Source organism: Quercus suber, unplaced genomic scaffold (genome assembly GCF_002906115.3).
Source record: "Quercus suber isolate HL8 unplaced genomic scaffold, Cork oak 2.0 scaffold_31, whole genome shotgun sequence".
In the NCBI taxonomy this organism is placed as follows: Eukaryota; Viridiplantae; Streptophyta; class Magnoliopsida; order Fagales; family Fagaceae; genus Quercus; species Quercus suber.
The window spans coordinates 2,093,950-2,106,587 of NW_027069496.1; the positions used below are offsets into that span (position 1 = coordinate 2,093,950).

At 30.3% G+C, this 12,638-nt stretch overlaps 1 non-coding gene across 1 annotated transcript; it reads left to right on the top strand.

Annotated features, from left to right (window-relative positions):
• The first annotated feature begins 3,098 nt into the window (after positions 1 to 3,098).
• On the top strand, positions 3,099 to 3,171 carry TRNAA-AGC (transfer RNA alanine (anticodon AGC)). Its single transcript has one exon. It is a non-coding gene; the product is annotated as a tRNA-Ala (tRNA).
• Positions 3,172 to 12,638: the final 9,467 nt, after the last annotated feature.

Below are 12,638 nucleotides of genomic sequence, written 5' to 3' on the forward strand. Positions count from 1 at the left end.
CATAGCTTAGCTTTGAGTGGAGGGTGGCCAAGAATGCTGGAGATGGTGGTGGTTTATAAATCTTGGGCAATCTCGACCTTCAACCATCTTGAGTCAAAACAAGGCCCAATGGTTCTGTATATGCCAAGAGGATTTATTTTCATAGACATGGTTTCTTGTTTTACCAAATAGTTGGTCATAAGCCCTGTTCATACTCAATAAGCAATTCTATCAATCATACAATTATTTAAGATAGCAAGTGAAATAATTTGGCATTTCGTCGATTTCTACTTGGTAAGGACTTACATTTAGTGCTGGGATACAAAGTAACAAACATGATTCCCGATAAATTGAGTAGGTGTATTTTATCCTATGGAAGGAATATCAAAATAAAGCACGGTATAAATAGGATTTATATTTTCTTTTCACAACTTGTTAGGGTGATAAGTGAAACTAAAATCATCTTCATTTTATATAGAGCAATGTTTGTTACACATATACTAACCACATACTTTACACACATAAAAAATAAACTGAAAGAGTAGTGTTTATTACATACACTAATCTGTATACTTTTACACACAACAAAAAATGAACTACAATCATGACTTGAAGTTATAATGATTGAACTTTTAAGAGGTCAAAATTTCACAACAAAGCAATGCAGTATTTGAGCTAATACCATTTTTATTACACTTTAATCAACCTATGTCACATCAATAATTGTGAAAAAAAAAATTTTTTTCATTACCGTTGATATTGAATTATTGGTCCCATCATCTTTCTAAAGCTCCATTAATGTAGTGTACTCAAATATGTGGGGTGCTCATATATTTTGGTACATTAGCATTTTCGAAAGGCTTAAGTTCACAAATGTATTCAATAATGCGTGAAATATCTTATTATAGTGAAAGCGCTTACGAGCACAATCAATTTCACAACTTGCTTGGGTGTCATTTTGTGATTGAATTTCAATGTTTACACACAGGACCACCATAAGAATTTAATAATAATAAAAATATTTAGGAGCACCAGTCACAAAATAACACTTAAACAAATTGTCGAATTGGGTGTGGAGTTAGGGCTGTTAGTGTCCCTAGCATTTTTCTATTACCGTTGATATTGAATTATTGAAATTTTATGATGATATATTGCTACATAATACATAATTCTCGATGCAAGTTCCTGCTAACCATAGCTTAGCTTTGAGTGGAGGGTGGCCAAGAATGCTGGAGATGGTGGTGGTTTATAAATCTTGGGCAATCTCGACCTTCAACCATCTTGAGTCAATACAAGGCCCAATGGTTCTGTATATGCCAAGAGGATTTATTTTCATAGACATGGTTTCTTGTTTTACCAAATAGTTGGTCATAAGCCCTGTTCATACTCAATAAGCAATTCTATCAATCATACAATTATTTAAGATAGCAAGTGAAATAATTTGGCATTTCGTCGATTTCTACTTGGTAAGGACTTACATTTAGTGCTGGGATACAAAGGGTCCGTTTGGATAGCACTTATTGTTGCTGAAAGTTGCTAAAAACTGATTGTTGCTGAAAACACTGTAGCAAAATAATTTTTAAATGTGTGAATAGTATTGTGGGACCCACTTTTAATATTAAATATTGCGTGAATAGTGCATGAACAGTGCGTAAACAGTGTGTAAACAGTAAATTTTGTCCCCCAAAATCAAAAAAGCCGGCAAAAAAAAAAAAGAAAAAAAAAGGGAGAAAACGTGAAGCTCAAAATGCACCGCAACAAAACGTGCAATCCAAAGCAAAGCAAAGTAACAAACATGATTCCCGATAAATTGAGTAGGTGTATTTTATCCTATGGCAGGAATATCAAAATAAAGCACGGTATAAATAGGATTTATATTTTCTTTTCACAACTTGTTAGGGTGATAAGTGAAACTAAAATCATCTTCATTTTATATAGAGCAATGTTTGTTACACATATACTAACCACATACTTTACACACATAAAAAATAAACTGAAAGAGTAGTGTTTATTACATACACTAATCTGTATACTTTTACACACAGCAAAAAATGAACTACAATCATGACTTGAAGTTATAATGATTGAACTTTTAAGAGGTCAAAATTTCACAACAAAGCAATGCAGTATTTGAGCTAATACCATTTTTATTACACTTTAATCAACCTATGTCACATCAATAATTGTGAAAAAAAAAAGCGTAAAAAAGAATTACTTCCTTTTAAAGCTTTTTTACTTAAGGTGGGGGCTTCTAATGATCTGTCATGCACTCACCTTGTCAAGGGAGGCCAATACATTTATGTAAAAGAACCCTATAATTTATAGGAGAACCTTCCACATGCAAGATGCTATATATCATGTTAAGTGGGCATATGAATATGACTATGAGATTCAGTTATGTGAACTATAATTCTTTTTTGTTGATAGGGTTATGATGTTATTGTCAATGAACAATGATGTTTTGGAACAGGAAGAGTAAAGACAACACCGAAGTTGAGGTCCACCAATTTATCTCCTTTTCCTACCAACTGCATTAATGTCACGAAAATTTCTTTAACTAGCACTTCCTGCCATCCCTTTAGTACCAGTCCAAACAAAATAAATGCCAAGTTTCCCAACCCTTGATACACTCACTATAACTTATTTATTAATGAAAACAAAGAATGCAAATGGGTCCATTTCATTTGTCGTGGGATGGCTTGATGCATCATTCTTTTTACTACAAAATAAATTTGAAAAAATATTCTCTTTTACTCATTATTTTACACAATATTCATAAGTGATGCACAATATATACAAGTTTTGAAAGGTAAAAAGAAAGTGTTCATATTTAAAACATAAAACATGAAAGTGAATGTGAAAAAGTAGATGAGCAAGCATAATTGCCCAATAAATAAATATAAAAGATAAAAGCTATCACAAAGATACAAAGATACAAAGTGTTTTTTATTTTTTGGGTGCAAAGAGAGGGAGGTAATCGGATTTGCGGTAAGTTTATGAGACTCTCATAACTTTTAACCCATGGGCTCAATAAACGAAGAAAAGATAGCGATAGAAATCGTAGAACGTTCATAACAAAGGTAAAATATATACTTTAACAAACAATGAAAGAGACAAACGGGGATGTAGCTCAGATGGTAGAGCGCTCGCTTAGCATGCGAGAGGTATGGGGATCGATACCCCACTTCTCCACTTATTTTTGTTAAATTTAATTTAAGAGCTTAAACGCAGTGTCGTTTTCACGTTTTATTTTTGGGTGGTGTTGAACTGTTTTTAAAACTGTAGGCTCAATGTGTCGTAGCAGGGCCATAGAAGAACCTGCAGGCCCATGTGAACATGTGGTTCTCTGCAGGATATTACAACTAGCCGACTAGGTTGGGTAGCGTATGAGAATGATCTTTAATTATTATGGCATGCATAAAATATATTAGCCCAATAATTTACTAATACATTCTTCAATAAAGATGAGGAGAAATTTAGGAGCAACAAAAATATTTCCCTTTCTTTTTTTTAGACAAATTCAATGATTTACATTGAGTAAAATTAACAAAGTACAATCACCAACATACACACATAAAATAAATTTAAAAAAAAAAAAAAAATCAACAATCCGCAAGAACATGATATTGATCAATTTAGACGGGAAACATTTCAATATGAAGAGAAAAATAATAGGAAAACTGGATAAATCTAGTATTTGCCACTGATTCAAAAGTGAATTAATAAGATTATAATTAATATTACCTATATAGAGTATAAATTTTTTTTTTCTCAAAAGAAGAAGAAGAGAAGATAGAGATATGAATTTATTTTGTTGGAAATTGGAATATTCACACGTAAGTACTGTGGTTGGTTAAATAATAAAGTCCCACATTAGATACAAATGAAAGAAAAAATGAATGGTTAATATAATATATTTGTGCTCATACCCATTGGGCTTAAACCTTTGAGTTAAGTGGTGTCTCTATATATTATATTAACTATTCAAAAAATCTCCCCAAAGTGTTATTTCCCCCAATAATTATGAATATTATTACTAGCTCACAAATTGCAATTACTTCATCGTCTAATAGTTTGATGCCAACAAAATCAACAAAGAGTGAGTTTGTATCTTGCCTAAAAGTTATTGCAAACTACAAATTCAAAACAGATTTTAATAAATTATATTTATTAGGAAATGAATTACTTCATCACCTAATAGTTTGATGCCAACAAAATCAACAAAGAGTTAGTTTGGATCTTACCTAAAAGTTATTGCAAACTAAAAATCCAACAAGGATTTTAATAAATTACATTTTATTAGGAAATGAAATTCTTATTCATGTAAAAAAAATGAATATCACAAAAAAAAAAAAAATTCTAGCATGGGTTTTTTGGGTTGATTAATTTTTATGTGGGTGTAGTCGTGTCTCACACACACAAGAAGGAATCATTAGAACAATATTTCAAAAGAATTAGAATCATTGCTTAAATAGTTTTTTTTTAAAAAAAATGAATATCACAAAAAAAAAAAAAATTCTAGCATGGGTTTTTTGGGTTGATTAATTTTTATGTGGGTGTAGTCGTGTCTCACACACACAAGAAGGAATCATTAGAACAATATTTCAAAAGAATTAGAATCATTGCTTAAATAGTTTTTTTTAAAAAAAACTAATATTTTCTAATTGACTTTTAGGGACATAACAAAAATTCACAATATTTTTAAATTAGACTACCACCTCATGCATGTGTTATAGAAAAAAAAAATGCAAATTATGGTGGATCCATGTGTAAAGTCGTAGGCTAATTTAAAAATTTTATGAAAACAACAAAATCAACAAAGAGTGAGTTTGGATCTTACCTAAAAGTTATTGCAAACTACAAATCCAACAAGGATTTTAATAAATTATGTTCTATTAGGAAATGAAATTCTTATTCATGTAAAAAAATGAATGTTACAATTTTTTTTTTCTAGCACGAGACTTTTGGGTTGATTAATTTTTAGGTGAGTGTAGTTGTGTCTCACACACACAAGGAGGAATCACTAGAACAATAGTTCGAAAGAATTAGAATCGTTGCTTAAATAGTAAAAAAAACAACTAATATTTTCTAATTGACTTTTAGGAACACAACAAAAATTTACAATATTTTAAAATTAGACTACCACCTCATGCATGGCTCATAGAAAAAAATTGCAAATTATGGTGGATCTATGTGTAAAGTCATAGGCTAATTTAAAAATGTTGTGAAACCAACAAAATCAACAAAGAGTGAGTTTGGATCTTACCTAAAGTTCATGTAAAAAAATAACCATCAAAATTTTCTTCTAGCACGGGTTTTTTTGGGTTGATTAATTTTTAGATGAGTGTAGGCATGTCTCACACACACAAGGAGGAATCATTAGAATAATATTTCAAAAGAAATATAATCGCTGCTTAAATAGTCAAAAACAACTAAGAGTATATTTGGTAACTATTTTTTCCCCTTATTTTCTGTTTTCAAAAATAATTTTCTATTTTTGAAACTAAAAAACTTGTTTGGTAACCCAAAATTGACAGAAAACAAAAACTGTTCTCAAAATTCAATTTGTGAAGGAAATTGAAAACATGTAAAATGTTGTTTTCAATTTCTAATTTTTAAAAGTCAATGAAAATACACATTTAATTTAATGAATCTATCTCATTTAATGAGTTAGTATTAAAGTTCAAATCCTAGTAACAACATATTTTAGTATTTTCTATTTTTTTTCTTCAAAAAACTATTTTTTTTTTTAATTTCAACTAACCAAACATGTTTTTTATTTCAAAAATACAAGAAAATTGTTTTTTCTTTATATTCCTAAAAACAAGTTTTTGAAAATAGAAAACAAAAACTGTTATCAAACATAACCTAATATTTTTTATTTGACTTATTTTAGGAATAAAACAACATTTTACAATATTTCTAAATTAGACTACCACCTCATGCATGTTGGATCTATGTGTAAAATCATTGGCTAATTTAAAAATGTTGTGAAATTTTTATAAATTATTGTTGTGTCCATAAATTTATTATTATTTTTTGATAAATTTTTTATTTTTGACTAAGTTTTAGAATTACCAAGATAGGAAATACTACAAATTTTACTATAAAAGTTGATAATATTTTTTTTTTTATTGAACAAAAATTATAAATTGATATGGCAAGAATATGATAAGTGCCACTGCAAAAATATTAATTAATTATTTTTTTTTTGGGTGTGATTGATGATACATTAATTTTCAAGATTCCAGAGCCCACACGACAACATGAGCTTCTCTTCCCATGTCTTTTTTTTTTGGGTAAATTATGATTAATGCATTAAACTAGGAATTCACAAGTTTTTAACAATACAAGTCTAGTTTATCAAAAGCTTTGGATGCTTTCCAATGTAGGCGGTGGGTTCAAATAAGAGCGTACAGAAAACCACTGACCCGCCAAATCTGACCCCACCCAACCCAACTCTCTGAGTTGGGTCGGTTTTTAGGGCTTGGTGGTGGGTTGGGTTGGGTTGGGTTGCAAAAATTATTTTTATAGCGGGTCGGGTTGGGTTTGGGTCATAAAATTACAAACCTGCCAAACCCGACCCGACCACCCATCTTTAATATATATTTAAAATATATTATATATTTAATAATTTCTTTAAAAAACTAGCTGTAGATCACACTTCCTCAGTTCCTCATACTAATACTAATTTAATATATATATATATATATATATATAACATTATATAATTAATAATTTTTTTAAAATAATCAGCTCTTCCTATTCCATATAAAAGCTAATTACTTCACACAAACCCTAGTAAATTACTATTGTTGTTTAGTCATTAGTGTTGTTTGCCTTTAAGAAGTTACATTGATACTAATCTTTGGGTTTTTTTAAGTATATTAATATTTATATTTTTTTCTACTCAATTTAATAATAATAAAATTTGTCAAACCCATGGGTTCAACCCAACCCAATCCGACCATGTGAATTGGGTTGGGTTGAATTAGACTTATGTGATGGGTTGGGTTGGGTTAAATTTTTTTAACCCACCATGTGAATTGGGTAAAAAAAATCCCCTCAGCCTCACTCAACCCGACCCATGCACACTTTCGAAAAGACAACAAAAGATGACAGGAACTTGCACGTCTTTCTCTTGCCATGTCGAAAGGCTACTCCTCTTTCCTTTTTCTTTTTCTTTTTTTTTTTTAAATTTTATTTATTTATTTATTGTTTTTAAATAATTGGGCTGTATACGTCACCTCCATATAAATAGGAGGGACGGCCCAACAATTTTACTAATTTAATAGGAGTGGGAAGAAATTTTATGACAAGACTTGCATAATTGGACCATATAGTGGGCCAATTCAATTGAAGGGCCATCGACTCTATTAGAAAATTCTTAATAAATCTTTGCAGTTTTGATGTTCAAGATTCACTTGCAGTTTAAATAACCAAAAAAAAAAAAAAAAAAAAAGGGGACTGAAAGAGAAATGACCAACTAGTTTTGGTAAAAAAAAAGAAAAAAAAAGAAACTAGTTTAATTTTGTTCTCTGTCAAGTATGACCCAAGAGGGATGACTGAATCCACTGGGCTTATAGCCTTATAATATGTTTGTAAAACACTTTTTTTTTGTTTGTTTGTTTGTTTTGCATATAAGCATTGTTTAACAATTAACATAATGATAATGATAATGATTTAAGGGAGAGGAAGCCATAGACCCCTGAAGTTGAAGGAATATTAAAAAAAAAAAAAAGGATTGGATTAGAGCTGGATTAATATTTAACTAATATTAACATTCACTTTATTAACACCATCAAAATAGGCGGCATTATCTTTAATCTGTCTCACCAAAGCAGAGAAAACTCAATAAACTTTATATAATGAAATCATACTTTAAGGGTTGGCTTTATATGATGCTTTATTTATTGGAGAAAACTCAATTAACTTTATATATGAAATCATACTTTAGGGGTTGGCTTTATATGATGGTATTTATTTAGTTATCTATTGGAGGAAGGTTAGGAACACATTTTGTCACTGCCTTTTTCACCACTTGTTAGAGTGATGCATACTAATTTGTTTATGCACCACTTACAAACATATTGCATTAACAATTATAAAATATATATATTTGTAAAAATTTTGTGCTTTATGCTTGTGTTTGATTCTCAAGATAGGCACTTATGAATTCAATTATACGGGAAACTAAAAATAAATAAGTGAGGACATCTCTAAATTATGCTATTAGGCTGTACATTTATTTAAAATAATTCCTTTATTGTTTTTTTAGCCACAAATACTTCATAATTAATATAGATTATAGAAGTTTAATAGTTTTAGTTAGATGTCTAATCCACGGTGAAATGGACGGATTCAATTTTAATTTGATGTTCCGAATAGTTTGTACTTTGTACATGGCAACTTGGCAAGGATGTGGACGGCCTTACATCAAGGGGGAAAAAGACAGACTCAATTTTTTATTATGAAATATTTAAAGATAAATAAAATTTTCTATGGAATTGATATTTTTGTAGGAATTAATATGCACAATGGTAGCCGCCCAATTTATATTAGGATTTCTAAAAATATATATTTAGAATCGATGCATTTCAGATTAAATATTTCAAATTTGTAAGTGTAACTAGTGTAACGTTATTTACAATTTTAAATAACGTTTCACTTTATACACTATTAAATTTTGAAAAATAAAATCTTAACTGTGAAATATATTCTCTCCATAAGATATATAACTGACATGGAAAGGTTTCGATCATTTGAAAGAAGTTGGTTGGAGGAAGGGAACCTTCTTTCTACCAGAACTGTTTTTTGACCCAAACTAAATGTTCAAAACCAATCAAAATCAGTTTGCTTGAGTCATTCGGGTGGGTTGGATTAATTGGTTTGAAATTTTGAATAGTCTTACTTTCACATTATCGCATTATGGGTGAGTTTGGATAGCAACGTGTTTGCGTTGCGTCTGGCGTCTGCATTTTTTGGCTGGGTTCTATGCACTGTTCACAAAACCTGCAAGTATGGAAAAATGTAAATATAACTTTAAAATTAAGTCTCACAGCACTATTCACACATTTATAAATTATTTTGCTACAGTGTTTTCAGCAAAAAGTTTTCAGTTTTTAGCAATAAGCAGTATCCAAACACACTGTATGCATCATTCTCTAACTAGGGTAGTTTCTATTTTTAGAACTCCCAAGTAAGGTCCATTCTTATACAGGCGTATATAATACACGCCAAAATTCAAATACACGAATAATTTCACCAATCTGTATGGCCAACAATGAACACATATTCTATGGCCAATAGTGCACACATGAAAATGTTGATAGAATTTGCATTCTGTGGATTTGTCATAATAGGTACACCTCTTTTTTTTTTCTTCCTATTCTGGTCATAGATACACAGCATGATAAACTTTCATTATTTGGCTATTTGCTTCATGATAGTAGTTCTTATCTTTTAAACAAAATCTTAGGAACACAACTAAAAACACTACCCAATTTGTAGGTTGGAATCATTTACAGGAACCTACTCCAGTTTAGCTAGTAGTATATGAACCGACAACACAGGTTGAGTTTGGACCCATTTCATGTACTAGTTTTTACTAGGAATAATATATATATTGAAATGTACTTAAAAAATGAATTGAGTTTGGACCATTTGATACTATGAATCAAGTGGGTGTAATTAATACTAGCACTTCAATTTTACAAATAGAGGTAGATCTGATCTTGATGCCCCAATTGCGTGGTCCCAATTGGTGACAAAAAGGATGGGGACTTTATGTGCTTTTCAAGGGTCCCATACAAGTTTGCAACAAAACACACCAACCCATAATCCCACATCAATCAACAAAAAACTCCAAATCAAAATCTCTTTCAAATTTTAATTGGGAACGTCCATGCCAATCTGACACTGCCACAGATTCCTCAGCTCTTTGTTACTCCAAAAACAAAAATACCAGAAAAATTTTCTTCTTAAAATGTGTGTGTATATATATATATATATATATATTAATTACATAGTAAATAACATCTGATTGGCGTTAAAATTGACATGTATGTTAAGCACATATAGAACATATAATTCAACGGTGAAATTTTTAAAATATGAATTTAATAATAAGTTATTCAGTAGTATAACACTACTTAGAGTTACACAAGGTGTAATTTGAACCTCTCTCTCTCAATATATATATATATAACTTAAGCTGATCATCATTATTTTTTTTAGACCACAAGCAGCTTTCACTAGATTTTGCAAGTACGAACAAGTTTATCAAGGTTGGAGGAGAACCCGTGAAAGAAAATTAAAGTGCCAAAAAATGGGACCATGTCCTCCTTTGTTTTAAAGGGCAAGAACTGTGATTATAAAAGTAGGCCTTCGATTGGTATAATAAAGCTGATACTGGATTATTTTGGGCATTTTGGGCATCACCGACGTAGGAATGTGAATGTGAATGTAAATGTGAAAGTTTTACAAGTGGAGAGACCAGTGTACGACCATTGAAATGATAATGAGTACTAGTAAATAGCATGTTTTTTCTTGCCTGGAAGAAAAAAAGGTGCAAGAGCGAGAGCGAGACTGCTAGAATGATCCGCAAATAAAGTTTAACTATCTTTTTGCTGAATTGACGTGTGGAAATTTTACCTTCGGTCCCTTCTCTCATATATTTTTCTTCTCCAGAACTACCTTTTTCTTTTTCAATTCACTTTCGGCAAGTTTTATTAGAATAGCCAATTAGTTGCACAATAATAAAATTGTGGAGCTCACAATAATTTTAGTTAGCTTAATTAATATGGTTTTGTAATTTTTTTTTTTGTTATTGAATAAAAGATGTAAAAAGATCAAATTATCACTAAAAAGAAAAAAGCTATTGGGGTCTACTTTTAATGGTTAAAAACAACCATAATGAAACAATGTCATAAATTATTCGTAACTATTAAAAAAAAAAAGTATTATAATTTAAAACAAGTGTAGAGAAGTATTTCATGAGAGGGTGAGGCTTAAGTCCAATTCATGTAGTGCACTAGACCCATTAAAATGGTGACATGTGTTCAAAAGTGAACATGTGTTATAATCTCAACGAATTCAGTACAACTAGACACTAAACCAAAACCTCACCCTTTATGTGCGGTAGTGGTTAAATGTGAAACATGTTTTAGGATTTTTTTAATATATAATTTAACAGTGGGAAATGAGGGTTCAAGCCTTCTCGAGGAATGCAAATCCCCTTTATGGCTTTTTTTGTACCACTTTATTTTCCATCTATTACAAAATATCATGAGTTTGATTTTTTTTTTTTTTTTGGGTTTTTAGTAAAAGCTAGTTTTCAATCAAATCAATATCAATCAATATATATATATATATATAAAGCAGAGATCTCATGTGAGAAAGTATAAGGTTCTGTCAAGTGGCGCATTCTATGCAAAGACAATTGAAATATTCTCAAGTGTCACATCAAAAAGAGAAGAACAAATTAAATATTGACTTTTTGTTTTATTTGGTTCAATGTTTCAAGACTTTTCATTTCTCACACATACACACAAAACTCTTTGCATTTTAATTCACCATTAGCACTTCTTGCACTTTTACCCCTTTATATATACCCACTCATAGCCCTTCATACCATCCAATGTCAAATACACAGACAAAAAATGATGTCATTTACCTTCAATCTTTCAACGACACCTACCTAACTCTAACATTGTTGTTTTATCTAATCCTAACCCGTGTGAGTTGGTTACAACCAAGAAAGGGGGGGCTTGTATTTTTTATTGAGTGACAACGGCAATTACGATTTTGATGTTAAGGTTAGACATTGTAAGTTTTGTAAATGATGTGATTGACTGTAGGCGTTTGAGATGTGTATTTTGTTTTAGAATTAGGGAGAAAAAGGAAAACACATTCTATATCAACTTTTCTTCTATAATATTCCTCTAAAGTTTTTTTTTTTTATTACTTTAATTGAATAATTATAATGGATATGTGTATACAATTTATAATTGTTGCTTTTTATGAAGAACTCATTACTATTAAAGTTTTATAACAATTATGCTATAATACAAATACAACATTCTCCAAAACCATTTCATATAAAACATTACAACATTATCCGTGCATTACACGAGTAACTTACTAGTTAATAATAATATCATAAATCTTGATGTACGATTTAATAACCTTTGCATTCAATTATTCAATTATGTTACAAAGAATGATCAATTGTTGGCACATTTTAGTGTTTTTTTAATAAAAACATACAAGGTTAAAATTCACCTACCCAACAATATAATTATATATATAAAAAAACACAACACACCCCATGTGGTGTTTGGACCCAAATGCTTAACATGTACAACTTTACAAACCAATGCAAGCAAAGGAGGACTTGTAATCGTACCAAAGTGATCGAGTGCAAATTAGATTTTTGATTGCGTAATGGGTGTTGGATCATTCCCAATGAACTTGGCATACTTTTAGTCAAATTGTCGTAAAAAAACCATTTTCCCATCCTTGTTACCTATCTTTTTAAATGCACTTGAGTCCTCAATAAATTCTCTATTTTCTTCTCTATTCCATTTAAATATTTTCTTTAAAGAGTGACAAATTTGTTGGCGACTAAAAACGGGAAAAAAAATAATTTTCCATTTGCA